This window comes from Erithacus rubecula (genome assembly GCF_903797595.1).
Source record: "Erithacus rubecula genome assembly, chromosome: 2".
Taxonomy (NCBI): Eukaryota; Metazoa; Chordata; class Aves; order Passeriformes; family Muscicapidae; genus Erithacus; species Erithacus rubecula.
In genome coordinates this window covers 90,167,685-90,189,496 of record NC_136685.1, presented here as the reverse complement: position 1 = coordinate 90,189,496, position 21,812 = coordinate 90,167,685, and the positions used below count along the sequence as shown (strand labels likewise).

Here is a 21,812-nt window from a genome sequence, read left to right as displayed (position 1 = left end):
TGTGGTGGTTCCACTTGCTTGCACATACTGTAGGCAGAAAACAGAGTTGTTAGGATTCAGCCTTGCGGGAGGCTGGGTGTTAACAGTGGTTTGATGTGTTATGCTTAATCCACTGGCTTTCAATTATAAGATCCACGTTCAAAAAAATCCCAGAGAGAGGAACGGGGGAAGGAAAAAAACCCATTTCAATACTAATGATGGCAAAAAGTTTTTGGTGATCTTCTCTTTAGTGTCTCCTGATAGACAGAGTGGAGATCTGGCCACAAGATCTCTTCTATGTTGTGGCACTGAGAACCATGTCTTAGTGATGGACTTGGTACTTCTGGGTTTATGGTTGGACTAAATGATGCTATGATTCTCTGTTTGTGGACTGAAAGACTTTTTTTTGAGGAGTCTTTACTTTTGCTCTTGCTTTTCCTGCCTGTTCCCTCTAAATCTTTTATTTTTTAGGACACCTCAGTGGGCTTATTTTATTTTCAGTTTTATATTTACTTAAAAATAATGTATGGGGAAAAAAAAATAATGCATAGTGGATGGATTACTGAAAACAGATAGTAGGGATGCATAACCCACCCACGCGTTTCTATTTTAGAGCATCTTTGCCTGCTGTTGAGATTACCAATTGTGCTTAGCTCTGTGATGATTTTTATGATCAAGCTATGTCATCTGTAGATTGACATGACCAAATGAATTTTGCTTGTGACCTAATTGAAATGTAAACCGAAGTTTTAAGAGATGAAAAGTTTAAGGGGTTATCTCAGTTCAAAGGCTAGGCTTGCTTCATAGGTGTTCACAGCTTGGTACAGTGGTTCTTGCATGTCAAACCCAATATCAGGCCACATGTAAAAATATGTTCTTTGACCAGTAGGTACATTGTTAGTATGTTTGGTAAACAGGTTAATAGCAAATTTTCAAAGACTGAAAAGCATCAGAGTCTGGATTCCAAAACTGTGTGCATACTGATGAGATCAACTCTGCCTTTTCTTCAGAGAAGGTTTTCTTCAGACCAAAGTTTTACCTTTTGTCATTACCTTAATTCAACAAAATCTTTCATCACTTGGAAAAAAAAGAAAAAAAAGATTAAAAACAAAAAAAGAGAGAGTGAGTTTGGGGAACAATTATTCATTGAATTGCTTACATGAAGGCTATAATTCTTCAGTTGCTCCCATGAAAGACAAGATTTGATTTTTTTTTTTTTTTTTTTAGTTGAGGCAAGGAAATTTAGGCAAGTTGAGGTACAGATTTCACTTGCACATCTTTGCTTTTGTTACTCCTTCTCACACACATGCCCCAGTCACTGACTGGTTAGACAATAAAACCTCTGGGGCAGAGATTTTGGTAAATTTGCCTGTAGTCTGTGTTTGGAGAAGTGTAATTTAATTTAAATCAAAGACTTGGTTCTAACAGCTGAACATTCTATTTGCTCATGGAAGCTCTACTTTTATTAGTTTTGCTTATGCTTTATGTTGGCCCCTTAGCAAATGGTCATAAACTCTGTTTTAAATCCAGTTACCAGTGACTTCATACTACTGATTTATTTCTATCAATTACTGGCAAGAATATATTTTTAAAAATATGTTCTAAGTGAATTATGCCTCTCCATCTCCTCTCTCCCGTGCTTCCCTTTTCTTTGCTCCTCCTTTGACTTTTAAGCCACCTTTCACTGAGGTTAAAATCATGCCCGGATTAGCGATGTAACTACACTAATGTGCTGCTCTTACTAAAAAGTCCTGGGCTTATACGGGAGGTGAATTGGGAAGAAGCAGAAGATTGGAGCCTCTTAGCATTCAGCTTAAGTGCTGGTTCCACTTGCCTGAGCACAAGCTGGAGCCAGTGCTGTTAGGATGCAAGCCTGCACCCTCGCTGTCACTGCTGGTCTTTCCGTAGTCAGGTTCCTGCTTGGAGCCGAGCAAATCTTTGCTCAGTTAAGCGAGCGTCAGTCACTGGCAAGCTTGGCTGCCAGCCCAGGTTTGTTAGACTTTTCTGTGCTGCACCTGAATGAGATATTGGGAAGACATGGCTACCTAAACAGAGCCTAGAAGCAGTAGATGTATTTTTAAAAAAATAAAATAATTAAATTGTCAAGGGGGTGACAGAATAATTTTAAGAATATAACTTACACTTCCAGCGCTCGCCTGGGAGGTTTGCAGTAAGGAACCTGCACTGTCTGCTCAGTGACACGTCCTGTGTGATCTTGTTTAAATACCTTTCTCTGTTTTCTTGAAATCCAAAACTAGAAGGTATTGCTGACTTCTGACTGAGAAACAGGGGCATGGGCAAAACATAGCTCAGCAAGCTGAAACACACAGATACTATCCTGCAAAGGTGCTGAGCTCATTCAAAGGTGCCAAATGGCTGCTTCTGGCTTACATCAACAATGGGCACTTAGCTGCATGTAGGGTTGTGCTTTTAAATTGCTTGGCTACTATCCAGTCAAAGTCAACGGGACCATCTTCAAATGGAAGAGGAATGGTGAGAAATAAAGTTGCAAAGTTTTTGGGTTGCACGAAGGCACTGGCAGTGTGTATTGTGCACAGCCAGTTGAGGAAAATCAGCGACAGGATAAAAAGAGATAAAATAGGAATAGTTTTTAAATAGGAATTGCTGGCAGAGCTATTAATCACACAAGTCTTTGAGCTGTAAGGATTGCATGAGAGGAGCTAATACGAAAGAAGAGAGATACTTTGCCGATATCCTGAAATAGACTGTTAAAAGCAACAAGGAAAATTAAAGGGAGATAATGTCTGAACAGATTAATGACATGTAATGATAGTTTTAAAAACCCAAAATCTACAGACAAACCCCAAATCTCTTCAAATATCCAAATCCCCACGTGTGTCTATGGGGTTTTTTGTATGGGACAGCCTCGTAATAATCAATTTTGCAAGTTGCTGGTTTTGTTATACAGTCTCAACTCTGAGATTTGACTCTGATCTCATTTACAATAGTCAAATGAATCAAACTTTCTTGTGTTTCTCTGGCTGTACACTGCAACAGTGACTAGAATGTGGACTCTGCTAGAATCCATGTAGTTTTTTTAGCAGGAGACTTTACAGCACTTCTGAAGCAGGTTAGAAAAGGCAGAGAAAAAAGCATTTGTCATTCCTGTCCAAGGTAGGCCACCACCTGCTCTTTGCAGACTGCCAGACTAAATGGGGACTTGATGCAGGTAGGGGCCTTTTGTCTGAAAAGAGGAATCAAGAATTTGTGAATATAAGACAGAGAACTGACACCTAACTTGTATTATTGTTTTTCTTGTCAAAATCTACATCCTCATCACCTTTGAAACGATGGCATCACTACAGTAGATTCAGGACAAATTGAACACAGGTTGAAGACTTTGCATGGGGGATTCATCTTTTCCTTACATGGGATGATTTTTTTTTTTTTTAAGTCCTCTTCTTGCTGTTTCTATGACCTTCCACTCCTAATGTGCAATCGTAGCTGTTTAATGAAAGAAAACAAACTTAAATTCTGCTTTGACCTGGACTTCTGAAACAAGCAGGGTTTTCAGTGAAGCTTTCATAAGCTATAAATCAGTGTAAAATTTAGCTCATATTACATTCTCATTGAAAATGGGTTATATGATAATTTATGTTGAGCTGATCATAACTAAGCACCTCATAGTAGTGTCCTTCAAAAAATTTTAATCAAGATTGTCTTTCTCTCTCCACCTCTCTTGGTGCAATTTCAAGAGGTTTATTTGCATGTCAGTCCACACGTGTCACTGGAGTTATTCCACTGAAGCAAGCACAACATCCCGGCTGCGTACGTGTTTTACAGCAGCACAATGTCAGGTGACTCTCTGCATTTATTTCTGATTTGTGCTAGTGGAAGAGTCAGGCCCTTAATTCTCTTAAGCCCTGAAAACAGGGATACTTCCAAGTGCTTGTCAGATCTGTTTTCCAAGTCTTTTTGTGCTTTGCAGTGACTGTGCAATGAACAGTGCACGGGGAGAAACTCTGGATCCTATGAAAATCACTGAGCTGGTCCAACATTTTATTTTAGAGTTGGTGTCAAAAGGTGTTTCAAAGTATGTTTGATATTTACTTTTAGAGGTCTGTTTTCTCTTGAGGCTTCCCCCTATCTATTGTATGGTGAACACGGAAGGGATTCCAGAGAGCTGTTTTAGGCAAAAAATACCTGGAGAGTCCTCTCCAGAACCAAATTGCCAAAAGCTCTTTACATCAAGGACCATCTTATTTTACAGTATTTATGCAATCTTTAATATGGTGGGGTTGTACAGCAAGGACAATTGCTCCATAATTGGTGATAATTAACAGTTTCCCACCTAAGTATGTATAATCAAGACAAACAGGGTGGGGAGAGGTGTGTTGGTAAGAGTGGGTGTGTTGATTTCTCATGCAGGCTTTTTTCTTTTTCATAATTAAAGGCTTATGGTATGAAGTTACAAATGGGTGGACTCCTAGTAGAATCCTAGAAAGGATAAACAAGTTTTGAATGGATATTGAAGACAAAGATTGAAGACAAAGCTATGACCAGAGAGGTTTGCTCGAGAAGCACAGCAGAACAGAGTTTTAGTTAGATAAAGCATTAAGCTCACTGCGTGTCAAGTTTGACAGTCAAGATTTAAGTAGTTTTCATGCCATGATGAAGCTTTGGATTTGAAGGTAGGAGACTTGGGATTTGTTGAGCAGTCACTGAAATGGAAGAGTAGGAAACATAGTTGGACACTACAATGGTAGTTGTAGGCACAGCGGGTGAAGTGAACTGGGGGAGGCTGGGACAGTGGAACCAGAGACATTGGTTCTTTGTCAGACACTTTGCAACTTGCTCTGTGTGGAAAAGTGGGGAAATGCTCAGTACATTTGCCCCTAGAGCCTACAAAATCAGTAGTCACTACCAGGTTTCAGATTTTGTAAGTCTCATAAAATTAATTGAGATATTGCTGCAAACCGCTTCACTCTCCCATCCTTTTGCTGTATATTGTAGGGGATATTTTTGGGGGGTTTTTTTGGTTTTTTGTTGTTTTTTTTTTTTTTTTTTAAGCTTTTCCTTCCTGCCAGTAAACATTGAAATTTCAGGCTGAAGTATTTCCAAATTTCTTTTCCTTCCCACCAGTTATTTCTGGCTGTATTCCAGAGAGGGAGAGAAGATGACAGGTTTTCATTGGTCACTTAATTGTGTGTGTCCATTGTTTTTTATGACTTTCAAATTTATATTTTTGTGTGCTTAGGGGCTTTTGTGACAAGGTGCTAATGGGTTCCTGGCTGGGCAAGCACCTGTGTCAGAAAGTGTTTCATTGTGTCCCTTGTTTTTCCACCTCTGACTGCTTTTATTAGCTTGCATATATACATTTATTGCAACCCCCAATGTGTTTTTGCTTTTTTTTTTTTTTTTTTTTTTTTTTTTGGGCTGGGGTGGGCTTAAAATCTGCATGCACACAAAGAAAACTTTTAGTACTATGTGGAAAAGAATCTTTTAATATAGAGAGAAAATGGGAGATGGAAAGTTAGTTTGTAGATGTCTGAGAGATGAGAAAGCTAGAAGATCCAAAAACAACTTGGACCACTGACTTGTCCAGGGGTTTTTCTCATATGATCTGAGAAGGTCTGCAGGGTGGGCTGTGGGTAGCTGGTAGGTATCCTGCTGCTGGAAGATCTCATTTCCCACTGTTAGGCTGCATGAAGTGGTAGATAACAGTACCCCACATGGTTTCCTAATAAAGTGCTTCCAAATGAGCACTTGCTGTAGCTGCTCCAGCCTAATGATTGTGAAAGTAATGGCATCTGTGGCTTTAAAAGAGATGCAAAGCACCCACAAGGTGATCTCTGCATTAGACTGTAATCTACATTAGGAAGAAGACCTTAAGTCCCCTTAGGATATTGTATTTAAACCTGTGCTCCTGTTGCAGCAATGCAAATTCTGCTTCTGTAAAGAAGATAAAGGCGAGCTTTTAAATTTTTTGCTTATTTTGCTGGTATTTTCTGTAAGATAAGTTATATACTGATGACCTGATGCATTTAGGGAACATAAGGTTTGTTTCCCATCTTATTTCTATGCAATAATTTAGCATTTTATTCCAGTCCAAATGTGGAAAAAAAAATTGTTGCAGAATTTGGCCATTTTAGCACTTCAGCTAAATAAATTACTATTACAGAGTATTCTGGCCCTTGTTCTAAGAAGCTGTCATCACCTCTTTTAATGGAAAATTATTATCCTTTTTTATGCTTCCTAGTTTGCTCTTGCACATAGTTTTTGCCCTCTGCACTTCTCCAAAGGTAAAGACCTGCTGATCAACTTCTAGGTGGGAGAAAATAACAAGGTTTAGCAAGCTTGGGGTTCCTTTAAAATAAAAGTAGATTAATTTTAGAAATGTGTTTAGTCAACAGACCTTCTGAATAGAACAAAGACCTTAACTTCCAAATCTATAGGACAAGCCATGAACAATAAAGGATCTCTTGAGAGCCATAGTGTGTGTCCTGGCATAGGTCTTACAAATGGGTTTTGTATATTAGTTTATACAGTCATGTTATAACAGAGAGATGGCCAAGAATAGGGGAACAGGATATATAAATGAGATTTTTATGACTCAAATGTGCAAATGAAATGTAGGACAGACTGGATTCAAAATCAGTTCTGTATTGTGGGATCTGCCTTTAACACTGGAATTGCAGGGTTTTTTTCCATTGTGTTCCAAAGACAAAAGATTATATGATGCTACCAAAAAAAATTATTATATCTAATCCTCTACAAATTTAAATACAACTACTGTTTTTCACTCCCTTTCCAGACAGATTAGCAGAAACTATAATGCATGTGTTTGTCTTTTCCAACTGACAGACATCTTTCATAATTTTAACTGATCTAGGAATATCTTCCTTAAAAGAAAAATGTCCATTAAAAACCAAATGTGTCTGATTACTGCTGGTCTGGTGATGATGTATGAATGGTTTTGCTTTCTCTATACAAGGAGGAAGACAGATGATTTTTCTTGAAAAATCTGTCTCTGTTTTTTTGCAGATGCTACTTTATTGGTGGTTGTTTTTTAATTCAGCAGTCTATTATAAAAGCTTGTCCCCTTAGAAGCCTTCCATCTAGCCCTGGCTAATAACAATGACAGTGCACTGGGAGCTGGTTTAACACGTGGGCTGGGCTGCAAGCTGTGCCCAGCTCCTTTTGCTGGGAAAGCAGCTGCTGAGGTGCCTTCTGAGACTCTGGGCTGACTTCTCCTCCATCCCAGCACTGCTGCACTTTGCAGCAACTTCTGGGCTATTCTGTTTGTAGATGGATATTTATACTTGATACCTGTAAAACTGACAAATTACAGAGAGAAATCTGTTCTGGTGGTCTCTGTCCAAACCTCAGCACAGTGCTGAGGAAGCAAGGCAGCATTTCTAAGTGAGATGGATATTTGAGGCTAGGAGTTTGCAGCTTGAGTCCTCTTAATCTGCTGTCCCCACAACCAAATTCACCTTCCAGATATGCTGCTGTGAGAATTTGAGTAATTCAGTGTCATTAATTAAGTTATTCTTGAATTACTCCAGTGTAGCTGTGAACAAAATTAAGCCTCTAGTCTGTTCTGGGAAATTAGACTGATCTGTTTTTTTCTAAGTGGTTTCTTATACATTTTGTTAGGAAATTTTTTGATGAATGTCTTCTAGTCTTTGGGGATTGGTTCAGTGTATGGGGTATGAACACCCTGACAATTTGTTGCTGGCCAAAAAGAATGAAAGGCTCATTTATGCACAGAACACTTCAATACTTTTAATACTTCTTTCCCTGAAGTGTAGAATGTTTTGAAGGTGTCATGAATACATGGATGGAATAGGAGAGTCATTCCTAAGGGCCTCAGAGTGCTCCAACTTATTTACCTAATTGAGCTTGGCTTGTTTAGCTCAGTAGTTTGGAACATGGTGCTAGTAACACCAGGTTATGGGTTCCCCCATATGGGCCAGTCTCTTTTAGAGTTGGGCTAGTTGGATCCTTGTGGGTCTCTTCTAACTCAGAATATTCTCTGACCTGTGATCTTAAAGTTTGGCCTTGTCATGGTCTTGTTTGTTGTCGTAATTTTCACCAGTAAATAGTCTGCAAGCGAGAGGAAGAGATTCAATTATACTTTCCTAAAACTGCATTAAAAAAAAAAAATCACTTAGGTGTTGTTCTGCAATGACTTCACAGTTTCTAAGGTCCCAGAAAAACTTTATGTTAAGGCTGATGCAATATTTTTGGCCAAAGAACAACTTATCTGAGTTCAGTGGAAACCTGAAGGGAGGTGAATCCACCAAGGTCAGTGGCACAATTATATAATTTTTGCCTTGTGAATAAACAGATGTTCTATTTCATGAGTATTCACACCTATAGTATTGGATATTAGGTGAAGTATCCCAGCTTGCTGATGCATCTAAAAAAGTTTTGCTGCTGCCAAAGCCAGGGAAAACTTCTAAGTTCTGTTTGGTGCAGTCATAAATGGGGAATATACATAACTTTTGTTGATTTTTTTAATCCTATTTCACTCATGTTGGGAATAGAGTAGACCAGGGTCTTGGTAAAAATTGCAAACTTGTTGGTTTTATTTTGGAGATTTTTAAAGGTTTTACTTTTCTGGTTTTTTGTTTTTTGTTTTTTTTAATATTAGTGGAGTACTTTGGATTTTTGCAAATGCAGGAGAAATCTGACCCACTGGACTTCTGTTGCTTCCTCAAATTAGGATACTAAAGGATGTTAAAACTGAAAAATTCCTGCCATATACAGGTAACAAAACAACTAGTCAGCCAAGCAGTGGGCCTTGAATTGTGCTTGAGGCCATTTTTTCAGGTGCTATTACTACATATTATTTCATTTTTTCTGCATCAAAATGATCTGTCCGATTTTTCTGGTTTCTCCAGTTATTCTGCATGGCTCTGATCAGAAAAAAACCTGTCTCTGTTTTGGCTGGTTATGTGCCTGTGTTTGTTTCTCTTACACTGTCAGAACAATGCTGAGCTGTTGAAGTTTACCTGTAACTTCAGCATAATGAATTCTTATTGCTTTGAACACATGAGCTCTTTCCTTGTCTTGCCTATTTCCCTTATTGCCTTTTAATCCTTTCTTCTGCCACTCTCTTCTCAGCTCTGTTTCTCTTTTCTTACATGCCTGTCAGATAAATAACTCTTCCTCCTTCACAAACACATACCTGACATTAAGTGTGTTAATATTTGCCTGCCAGAGAAATGAGTGGAGGGGTGGAAGAGGATCAGGATAGGCAAGAAAGTTCCTGAATGAGCACATTTCTCAGTGTGTCTGCCCAGTCCTTGTCTTCTAGACTAAACTGTATTGGCTGTAATGTTGATCATAACTTGCTGGCAGCACAAAGCATAATTTCAGCTGCACACAGAAATGCACCTGCCTGGCCTCTTTGGCCGCTGCCTTCCAGTGACAGGGACAGAGTAACAGTGAGAGAATAACAAGAGGTAAGGAAGGGGAGGGTCCTTTGCCATGTAGGAATGTTTGGGGTTTTTTCATTTCATTCTCAAGATGCAAATGTTAGCTTGACAGTGGTCAAAGAGAAATGTCAAGAAAGGAAATGGAAAAGTTTGGGAGTATTTATTGTGCTAGTATGTCAATCTCTTATACACCCTGTATAAAGCCAAAAGAATTCAAGCCTATTACCTGAAGCCTTTAAAATGTATTAATAAATGTCAGTATAATCCAGCTTAGTTAAGAGCCTAACCACACCTGTATGAATATCTCCAGCTATGTTTAAACCAATTCTTACAAGAAAAGCCCCACCCTTTGCAGTTTTTATGGAAGCACTTGGCCTTTCTCTGTGCCTTTGGTCTCCACTCTTTGGGGTTTTGTCTACAACTACCAATAGCACCTGGACAGTTGTGTGTGTGAGACCTTCAACTTCATGTTCACAGTGAGCTTCACCAAGCTAAGTGGACACACTGAGGTTAATGAAAAGGTTTTCTTAAAGCTTAATGAGGCTCAGCAACAAATGCAAGCTGGGGAATGACCTTTTGTCTTTGCCTTCCTTTGAAAAAGTAGGAAAAGCAAAGACAGTTCATTCCGCTAGAACCTTTTTGGAAGTATGTCAGGAAGTGTTAGAACAAAAATACTAATATCTGATATTCTAGATTCCTTAGTGCAAGGGTTATGATAATTTAAAATGTGTGTAGTTGTTGAAGTCCCAGTGAAATCTGTCTGCTTTTATGAAGGGACTGCTAGAGAGACAGGCAGATTAAGGGACTGTGAATGGGTCCAAGAGTCACTCACTTGTAAAATCAAGAACAAAGAGGAAAATTCCTCAGATGCATCTTCTCTTCTGACCCACTTGCTGTGTTGTTGCAAACACAGAGTGAAATAACTCTTAAAGTGGTGTTTCAACCAATTTTCCTAAGGAGAAATGAGCCCATCTTAAAGCTGGCCATAGCTAAGTGAATTATTTCCTTTTTTTGACTATGACAGTTATCTTGAAATAGCTCTTTGATGAAATCCCTTCCTCTTTCAAGTGCTTGGAAAAACTCCTACGATGAGATTCATTTCATCTAAGTTTAGACATCTCTAGTGTAAACTTCTATATCCGAGCTCCACATCTTCCACTCTCTTTATAGCTGGTGGAGAGAAACAGAACCTTCTAGGGTGCAGCTCATCTCCTTTGTTTCACAGGGCTACTTTAGAAGGGAGAAATTCAACACCTCCAGTACCTGCCTCTCTCCCCCTCAGCTTTAAAGAGATACTAAACTAAGGTGGCATCACACTCATCTAGTCAGAGGAAACCTGCCTGTTGTGACTTGGGAGGGGAATTGGATACCAACATTTTTCACTTGGGAAGGCATCACTGGCTGCATGTAGGAAAAGCTGAAGATTGCAGATTGGCAAAATATTTTGGTTATGGTCTTAGCAGCTTTCACACCTCTACCTGTAATCTCAGCATTGTGCTGTGTGAAAATACATTAAGCTGTAGAAAATCTGCCATAGTTACATGCAGGGTGTTTAAGCTTACTCTCAAAAGTATTTCTCTAGTGTATCTACAGTGTCTTCATTCCTTTTCTTAAAAAGTCACAGGTAAATGCTGTGAAACAGTCAATTCAGTCATTCACCCCAAAACATTCTGGAAATCTTTAAGAATCTGTTCAGAGGAATGCTAAAAGTTAGCCTGGTTATCTCTTCACCTCTTGGACAAGTAGTCTTTCCATTCCTACCTTAAGGTAATGATGAACCTAAGGAGAAAGAGGCACAACCATAATGCAATATGGAAGATTTAGAAAATCATCAATGTGCAATTGCTACATGGAGATCAAGACTAATGCTGAAAGTATGTGAAACAGCAGTCAGGATGTAGGAGCTCATCTGCTGAGCTTTGTCACAGCATCTCTTGAAACAGATTTGATCATTTAAAGGTGAGAAATAGTAGTTGGAGTTTTTGGGGGGTTTTAAGGGAATAAAAGAGACATGCTGGGGGAATACTGAAAGTGCTTTCACTCTTGTGATTAGGATATCCTTTTTTAGGATATGTTGCTTAGCAAAGCTGTCTGTGCAGGGATAGAATAAAATCAAGGTAAAAAATCCCTTGTGATTTAAAATGGTCTGGTATCTTGTGACTTGCCATTACATATGACGAGGGCATTGCTTAATTCACTGGAATTTCTCCATTGGGAAGTGGGTAAGTAGCAGAGCCCTTTGTTTCTTTCCTGGCCAAGTGTCTGAGTAGAGGCTGGTGTTGGTCCCTGCCACAGTGGTCACCTGGGCACTGAAGAGCTGAGATTAAAGCTGAAAATGACTACTTTGGTCAATGGGCCATCTCCTTGCTTTGTTGCATGATTCAGCATAGCTTGGCATGGCAGTTCTTATGTTATGACTGACACTCTGGCCTGCTGGTTTCTTAGATAGTTTATTTTTCTGGGCATTAAGAAGTGGAGGTGTGGACTTAAAGGAGCAGTTGTTGTATCTGGAATATGTGTGTGGGACCTCTCATGTCTGTAAGGACTCAATGTGTGGGTGAAAAAGGAAATCAGAGCCTTGAAAAGGTCTTAACAAGACTGAGACTGTGGGAGGAAAGCAGGAGAGAAGTTGCAAATAATGAAGGAAGAAAGAGTATTTAAGTTGTCTACAAATCCTTGGAACCTCAAGAGTAGAGAGTTATTCTGTCCATTTAAATCCAGAATAACATAACCACACACTGTGATCAATCTCTCCTCACCCCCAAAAACAAAACAAATGGAAAAATCCCACCAATAAATGATAAACAGCCAAAAAAGGTTCACATCTTCCATATGTTTACAAGGGAGTAAAACAATAAACTAGCTTTTTTTCTTTTCTTTTCTTTTTTTTTTTTTTTTTCAGATTTGCATAATTAGTTGCCTTTCTGAGTGGTATTTAACTGTAAAATATTTCAGCCTTGTTAAAATCTAAAATTGTACTTAGCTGTTTATATGAAGTCCTTTAGGATTTTCTTCAGATTAATTGTGCTAGAGAAGTTGTAAACACTACATTGTCAGTACCCTGTGTGACACCATTGTGTCCCTTCAGTTCTGTCAGTCTTCCTCTTCCTTTGCCCGCTTTTTCTCCTGGTGAAAACTTCTGCTTGTGGTTTTACTTCAGTTCTGTTACTTGGCAGTTTATTTCCTATAATTAACACATCTGTATGTACCTGATCTAAAGGCAAGTGAAGATGAGGGAATGTTTTCCCTTCAGATCAGTGGATTTCAGATATGACCCTCAACAGATGATTATCAAATGCTGAAATTCACATCTGAATAAAGGGGGTTGTGTGTGTCTGTTTGTAGAATTTCTTTCTTTAGCCTAAGGGATAGCAGTCAATACTGAAAGTGAGATGAAAACTGAATTTTTGCAGAACAGAGATTTTATTTTAACTAAGTATTTTTTCCCTTTATTCTTCTCCTCTCTGTTTGAAAAATATGTTAAATGCATTGAGTCAGGGAGACATTCTGTGCTGCATTAGAATAGCCATCAACGTCAGTCGAGACCATTTGGATCATGTCACTTGTCCTAAAGTGTGTAGCTGTTTTTAAAGAAAGAACATGTCATGTTCAGTACAGGGATCTTTAATGCATGAAACTTGTTTGAAGCAATAATAAATCAAGTCCTTGCTGCTAAAACCAGTGTCTGATTTTTCCCTCGTGACAATCTCTATCCTTCCGTGTGTAAAAACTGAGACAATAGAAAGAACAATTCTGCACCCACAGGTATTGCAAATAACTATGATCACAACTAACTAAATACATAAATCTAGCAAAATAAGGAACTGAGATATAATTGTCCTATGCATTTGCCACAATGTTTAATAATGTACTCTTTTCCTACAGCCATCTTTATAGGAGGTTGCAAGCTGTGTACAGATATTTTCATTATTCATGCTCTATTGAGTAGGCAGTTCTGCAGACATTTTTCTCACCTCTCCTAAAAAAGTGGAATAATTAAGAGCAAGCAGAGTGTTTGAGATGTATTTGCCTATCATTTTCCACTCTTTTACACAAGTATTAGTTTTATTAGATTCAAGCCAGTTACCAGTGATGTAAAGAAAAAGTGGTCTTCTACATTTTTTTTCTCTTTATTAATTACTGTTTTTGACTGTGCATAGCCATAACTAATACAAGTAAAGGAAATGTAAATGCAAATCCATTTAAATTAATCTGGAGTAGTTAAGAATTGCAGGCTATTTTAGCAGCCTGACTTAGTTTCAAAAGCCCTGTGAGAAGATGACAGAAATCTTAGGCCTGGCAAATGTTATTACTCTCTACAATGAATAGTAGTGTAATCATAATTACAAATGGGTGATGTGAGATCCCCACTTGGGCTTCAGCTGGGGTTGAAGTTTAATCAGACAAAGGATTCAAGGGTTTGATTCTTTTCACCTTGTAAAATTACTTGCTCTTTCCTCCTCTGCCGATTTACTGCCTTTGTATTTGGGCAATAAATTATGAGAATGGAAATGTATATATTTTCCTTTTATGGAGAGACAACAAAATCCCCAAAATCCAAAGCAAAGTGATGGAGAGCATCAAAGTGGCAGCACTAAGGGCTGGAGCCCCTGCACTGCAATGAGAGTGGACTGAGTACAGAAGCAGATCCTGGCCAGACACCTCCCAAACTGGGTGATCTGTACAGGGACACTTAGGAAGCCCCATGTCAGTGCCCAGTCCCTCCTCCATGAGGATATCAACAAAGGTGCCAAGCAGTGCCAGCTGAAATTGTTTGGCTTTTAAATATTCCTGGGCTCCATTCCACTGGGAACTGCAGAGGGACCAGAAGTGCATTTTTCATAGATCAGGATTTGAACAGGAGGTTGTAATGACTTTGAGTTACATCAAGAAAAACCTTGACTTTAGCCAGTAACCTTGAGCTGAAAAAAACATTAGCCCATTATCAGCACCTTGAACCATGATGTTGCTTTGTATGGTTTTGCTTATGTAGATTGGTTTATTTATTTTTTTAATCTGGGTGCAACAGTAGAGGTAACCAGCAGTTATAAACCTGAGTGCTCTGTTGACCTTTCTCCTTCCAGTCCCAGTGCAGTAGAAAACTGAGGTAGCCATGGCCTGTTTGTTGTTCCACTCACTGGGCTGCTGAGAACTTGCAGCTTCCAACAGCTTGGCTCCCAGAAGCAGGCTGGAGCGTGGAGGCACAACATGCAAACTGTTGTGATTTGTTGCCATGATGACAGTGTCAACTTAACTACAGCTGACAAACAGTTTTTAAATAGAACATTTCAATTCATTATAGTATTCTCCATCTGTTTTTTTTCACTGTCTGCATACATGCAAAACATCCGAGAAATGCTACCACAATGGTTTAGTTTACTTATCTAGCCACTAACATTAATTAGTTGTTGAGAGTGGTAGTTTAGGGAGCAAGTAAAATGATGGAATTCTCCCCTCAGTAAAGGAAACTATTTTATTTATTCAACAAAAGATGCCCAGTAGACTTGTTTCCACATTTAGAGTGCAATTTTCCAATTGATTTGTTTTGAGTGTAGTTTCTACGTTGTTGGGGATTTCTTCTGCTACTTTCTTGCCTCTTGCTTTTCCCACATTTTGCTTCCTTCCCGAAAGCATCTGCCACCTCTATTTCCAGTGTGGAACTGGTAACAGAAGGCGAACACCATTTCATAATTCAATAAGGCTGCTGGGGTCAAATTTAGAGAGTTTTATTCATGGCTTTGCTGCTGGCCCACTCTGTGACCTTGAGCAAGTTGTGCATTGCTGTATCTCAGTTTACCTATAGGTAAACTAATATTGACTTCCCTTGAGGGGATATCATGAGGCTTAATTAAGCATCTGCAAAGATGTGCGAGATAGAGGACTAAAAGCTGCCATAGACATTCCAATGACGAGGACAATGATGATGATTTGTGCCCAATTGCACCACTTCCCCCAGCACCACCCGTAGCTGCTGTGAGGATTAGTTGTCAGGTGAACTATGAATCCATCAATTCATCCATCATTCCCCCCCTTGTAGATTGAGCCCAGCTGGCTGGCTTTGCTTATTAGTAGCTTTTAATAAATCAAATCATATTTGCTCTTTTAATTGTGTCTTAAAGGGTAGCATGGCTCTTTGCTTTTAAATTAAAAACAATGTGACAATGTAGACATTAGAAGCTGTGCTGCTGCTCCTGACACTGCTGCACTCTAACTGTTGATGTAAAACTAGATTGGAAATACATGTTGAAGGAACCTCATAAATTCTGGCAGAGGACTTTCTTTGGATGCTGAATGCCTCTTCTGCTAAGTTTGGGCACCCTCTCAGAGCATTGTCCCAGTAATCACAGTATTGAAATTATAATCTAGGACATCCACAGGAAATCCAGAGTGAAAATAGTTGAGGATTGATGTTTGTTGACAGTAACATTCATAACCATTTGGGATTGGGGGGAAAAAAGGCCCAAGTTATGTAAAAGCAGATCAATGAATTATTCAAGCTATATTTTATTGAGGTTTTAGTTTTTAAATTACACTGGCCAAAAATACAATGGGAATAACAAGTTGGCATGTTTTATTTTTAATCTAGGGCCAAATGTGTATCTTACAAATCTTATTAAAAGGAGTATCTTCACTAAATTATTGATAACATAATTTCTTTTAAATTTCTAAGTCATATGGAAAGCAAAGGGCCTACATGGAAATGGCTACTCTTAAGAGATTCCTACACACTGAAGTCAGTGGATGTAGCCCAGCTGCCTACTTTGGCCCATTACTAATTTAAAGTAAATTGAGCAATATTTCTTTTATTAACATAACCTGGATGCCAAGTCATGTAGGAATTCCTCACTAAGTACTGAAAAGGTTGAGGTTTAAAACCAGCAGGAGTTTCCCATTGATTTTTGGCAAGCTTTTGCCCAATGTCTTACTCTATTTTAGATCATCAGCCTTGGAGTTTTGGAATTTACCTTTCTATCATGTGCATAACTTGATTTGAGCGTGCCTAATAGATAAAATCAAAAGGGTCATTGGCCTTTTTAGCTGTCCAGAGAAGCTTCACTCTCAAACTTGACTTTTTCCAGAGGAATTGCATAATGATGACAATTTGTTCAAATGGCAAGCAGGAAAATCAACACAGCATGCACAGTCAATAATTTCTAACTTCTGAGAGCAGATCAAAGAGGAAGGCAGCAGGGAGGAGTAGCCTTATATAAAAGTATAAAGGAAAAAACTCTCAGTTACTGAGATAGCGCTATGAGGAGATAACAATTCAAAAAGATTTATTTAAAAAAGCAAACAAAGTAGTTAACTGGAAAATTCAACTACTGGAACATAAACTGAGCACACTAAATGGAGCAGTAATCTGAAGTAATATTTTTTTGGACAGGTTGCTCTCATATTTGCCCTGAAGGCCCCCTTTTACATCATAAAAGTGTGTGAAAAGCTCAGAGAGATTTGAAATCTTTCCCATCAGACTCTAGTGATAGAAGGAATATGCACTGAAGCTGGCCTTCCCAGAATTTTAGTATTTAGTTTAGTATTTTTTCACCTAGTTATTTAAATTTAAAAACCCCTGCAGAAACAAAGGAAAAAAGGATGTCACAAATAAGCATAGAATCTCATGTGAAATAGTGATGTGTACAGAGCACAGAGCCCCATTCAGCATCTTTGAAATCAGTCAAGGTTGGGTTTGAGCACCTGTCAGAAGGGTTCAAGAACCTGAAAATCAGCAAGAAAGTGTCCCCAAGAGTTTGAGTCAGGTATTGAAGTGGATTGGCAAAGGAGACAATGGTTTTGTCAGAAGTGGATGAGGGAGAGCACTCAAGGCCATTTCAGCAATGATAGACACAAGCACAGGAAAGCAAATATACTTACAGCAAGGATCCTGCAGTCAAAGAATTTAGGAGAAATTTTGTTACAGTGAAAGAAGCTACAAAGGTCAGGAATCAAAGCAAGAGAAGAATACAGGGAAAATAATTTTGTGTATGTATTAGTGTTGGTTTTATACTTCTCCCCCCCCCCCCCCAAAAGACAAATCCATCATAAACATATATTACCAGTGTGTCTGGAGATGTGTGGTTTTTCCACCATCAGCCTAAATTGGAGGGAACTATTTTATGTTGAAGTAGCTTGTCTTTTCTACTTGCTGAAAATTTTCCTTCTGGTCCTCCTCGGAACTCTTTATTTCATTATTTATTTTTTCCTAAGCTTTAGCAGTTGTCTGAAGTGACTTTACTCCAGGATCCCACAGTTGGATAAAAAGAGCAAAATACAGAAAGATAAGTTCTTAAAATCACTCTGGGCTTTCTTTAATGGTAATCATTAGCCCTATTCTGAACTCTATTGACAAAATGCTGGAGTAGTCTTGAAAGCTGAGCAAGTGCTCTCTTAAAGGAAGAACTGGTTAATTAGAAGATCTAATGCAAGTGACCTAATTCTGCAGCTCACTGCTAACTTTTCCAGCACACAAGAACGTCAAGATTGGAAACGATACCTATTGATTCATTTAAGTCAACAAGTTGAATTCTTGAGTGGAAAGTTAATTTCTCTTTAGCTATTTAAAATCATCATCTTTACAGGCCACTACTAGGTATTTTTTGCTTGCAATTTGATCAGCTGCTTGGAACTCATGTATTAATATGTACAGGGAAGCACAGACACACAGAGAAGATATTTAATGGTCTAAGAATGAGGGCACCATGCCTTTATTCATGAGAGGCAAAGCTCTGTTACTAAGTCATCTTGTAGCAAGTGCAAATGTTCCTGGGTTTTGGTTTGTTTGTTTGTTTTTTAATAAATAGAAATTTACTTTTAATCACTTAAATTACTATTGTTAAGGGTTTAATGTTATTGGTATGTGAATGGTTTCATCATAAATCAGAACATACAAAATGTCACTGCATTTTGGGACCCAAGTATAGCTCTTTTAAAGGCAGCAGTGTTTTCTGTCCCTTCCCTTTAGCTTTAGGTAGCAAAAGTGGGTAAAATAATTTTTCTGGATTCAGATTAATATTTTAGCCATAACTCAGGAGGATCTTTATAAATTATTCCTCACTAGGCTTGGTGAGATTTATGTGTAACCTACCAGCATTGTTCTGCTTTACTTTTTCTGTAGATGAGATGCTGATAAATCATGATTCCTTACAACCTCTTGCTGTAGTATTCCACCTGAATTTCAGGAACAATTACAACTGTGTATCTTTAGAAAGGTGAGCTGCAAAGAAGTATTTTCACATCCTGTAAATGCATTTAGATGTTCAGTTAGGATGTGTGAATATCCTTCTGGAGGACCTCTCTTCCATCCATCATGGTTGAATGTCTGCAGGATCTCTGGAACAGAACTAATCCAGACATCTGTGATACAGCTCCAGAGAGCTTCCCTATCCATAATACACTGTGGAGTGTACACACTCTGCTCTGGTGCTGGATTTCCTGAAAAAACCTTTTTAGGCACCAGGTCCAAAGGAACTTCTTAGTTCCTTGCAATAATTACGAATGAAGATTTTGGGGTCTTTTTGGGAGAATTGTTGGTGATTTGGCTGTAGACAAGGCTTGTTCATCTTTCAGGCTGACTTAATAGTTCCATAGTGCAAAGACTGAGCTAGAAGATGGTAGCTGAGAAATAAACTGGTAGTCCTAAAAAACTCTATTCTCTTTTCTATTTTTTTTCTTTGTCCTTTTTTTTAATTAGAGTCTTTGATGCTGTTAAATAAATTGAGCCTGTTTCAAAGAGATAATTTGTGGGGATCATATATATCAAAGAGAAGAGTTAGCTGAGAAAAAATGCATTGAAAAAAGTCCTCAAAATAATTGGCAAAACTGATTGATACAGGTTTTTAGTCATAAGGAATTACAGTTATATCAACACAATGTAACTAATGCTCAGTATTGCTATTTCACTACTACTTCATAAGTCAGACATGAATAGAACATAGTTTGAATCTTAGCTGTGGCATATGCTGGTGGTGCAGTGTGGGGTTCAGGTTGTTCTATCTACTTGATCCCTGGATTGCTGGCTGTAGTTTATCCTTGTTCTGTAATGCATGAATTAACAGCCTAGCTCTTTGACTGGAACTGGAATAAGCTGGGGAGCAGTGCACTGGCTTATGATGAGAGATGGGATGAAACTCATATACATGGATGTTCCTTCACTGGGAGAGATTCAGACTACTTTTATTTTCAAGAATTTCCAGTCTGCTGAGTTACAATAGCAAAAGGAATTGAAGTAAAACTCCAGCATGCTGATTTTAGTAGAGTGTAGTCACTTGCACAATACAGCAACATTTGCCTCTAATCAGTTGTAATTCAGCTCCAGTTTGCAGTAACTGAATATGATTTCAATGGGTGGAGTTTTAGGCAGAGGGTTGAGTTCTCTACAGATAATTCTTCCCTATGTAATAAATTTTTCCCATCTAGCTGGTAGTTTCACAAGAGAAACTGGCAGGAGCATTCTCACCTTTGTAAGGCTTTATTTCCTTCCAGGCATGAGTGAAGCCATGTTGATAACTTTAAAGAAACTGTTGCATGTCTGGTTTTTTGTTTGTTTGTTTTATAAATCTGTAAGAATGAGCCCTGGGAAAATTGGCAGATAAAAATTATTTAGTCAAATCTAGATCAGAGACTGTAGAAAACTTCTAAAGGATTTAATGCATAATAATACATGAAATTCATTGAAGATGAATGCATAGTAATAACAGCTGGGATGGAAAATTTTTGCTACTTGTTTTCCTAAAAATTTTACCATTTTACCTAACTTTACTATAAAATAACTGTATGAACTCAGGAAAGAAATCCAGGCATCAATACCAGTAGTTACTTGGAAACATCTGATCACTGCACAGCTTCAGTCAGATGGGTTCTGGTACATGAGGAGAGAATAAAGAATAATATGGAAAATACTGCAATGCCATTATGTAAATGGTGCTGGTTCATCAAGTGGGTGACACCATCTCAAATAGGGTATTACAGATTTACCAGGAACTCAGAGTGAGGCAAGAAGAATGATCAGGCACATAGGAAAACTGTCATATGAGGAGAGATTGAAAAGACTGGGATTGCTACATTCGAGAGGAGATGAATAAAAAAGAACATGATAAGACTCTAAAAATCATTATTTTGCATAGAGAAGGCAGTTTGGGAAGAGTTTTTCTCTCTTTCTCATGATATAAGAACAGGGGAACATTATAGAAAGATGGCTGATAAATAATTTTTCATCTGATGTGCAATTAGGTAATGGACTTCTTTGCTCTGGGAAGTTGCTAAGCGATTTAATGAGTTTTAGGAAAAGGTCTGGTGATTCATATGAATGAGAATATTCTGTGTTGTTATGATCTATTAAAAAAAAAGACCACTAAAAGTGATCTGAAATGATATGCTCTAAGTTTCCACTCTGATTGCTAAGAGACATTGCAAGGATGCTTTCCTGGGGGATGGGTTATCCTAGATCTGCCTGTTGCAGAGGTTTTTTTTCATTTTCTGCTGACACATCACATTCTGCTTATAGTTCTACATGAAACTAGATTTGAGCCCATGTGGCAATTTCTGTGTTCCTGGTTGTTTCATTGGTTGTTGATGCCAGCTCAAATTTACAGCCATATTATATTCTGCAAGCTACCTGTGGCATGAACTGTCCTTTTGTTTGGAACTTTTTCAGCATTTACAAGACAGCAGGTCATGGTCCATGAACACAGTTATAAGCACAGTGGTAATACAAACAACAAATAGTAATTGTCCATGTGAACATTTAGGAAACATTCCCCAACTACAGGAATAAATTACTACTGGTAGTAGCATCTTCTGTGGAATTGTTTATTATTGCAGTTGTCACACTTTCATCTCTGTGCAGGAAAGGGCTTGTGGCAGGAGAGAAATCATTTCCCCATGAAATCAGTGGGGAAACCATTTCCCCTTGAAAACCAGTATCCAACTCCACTTTGAGGTCTTAAATAATGTTTGTTACCTCTCCCTAATCCCAAACTGGCAGAACTTCACACCACAAAACCCTTTACAAATCTCCACTGGGCATTTGAGTTAGTCAAGGAAAATGGAGTGAGTACCTTTGGTCTTTGGAGACTTTCAGGGCTATGTCCTTCCCGTGATACTTGTATAGCAGTGAACCACACTACTACAGAGTGCCCTAGAGAGAATGCAGTCTGTGCCAGAGTTATCTATCCACTGTTCCTCCAGTGATTGCTCAGGTGCTGAAAAGCAGCCTGTAGACTGCATGCATACCCAATTCTGTGCAGATGTAAATTTGTGTGTATATACCCACAAAATGTATGTACCTGGATTTATAGTTAAGTGCATACACATCTTAAAACTTTTCAAAGGAGATGACCATTTCCTGCTGTTGGAAATTCTTCTAGGGAACTCAGCGTACCAGCATGCAGTCCCAAAGGAAGTGCTGAAAAACTTGGCAATCCCACGGGG

General features: G+C 38.5%; 1 protein-coding gene across 30 annotated transcripts in view; it reads left to right on the top strand.

The window, feature by feature from the left end:
- ESRRG (estrogen related receptor gamma) overlaps nucleotides 1-21,812 on the top strand; it is a 368,929-nt gene that overhangs the window by 161,962 nt on the left and 185,155 nt on the right. The window contains exon 1 of one of the 30 annotated variants that reach the window (XM_079328620.1): nucleotides 21,778-21,783. The exons of the other annotated variants lie outside the window; for them this stretch is intronic. The gene's annotated coding sequence lies outside the window, so the exon portion shown is untranslated. Of the gene's footprint in view, nucleotides 1-21,777; nucleotides 21,784-21,812 lie in introns of those variants that run through there. 30 annotated transcript variants of the gene reach the window in all.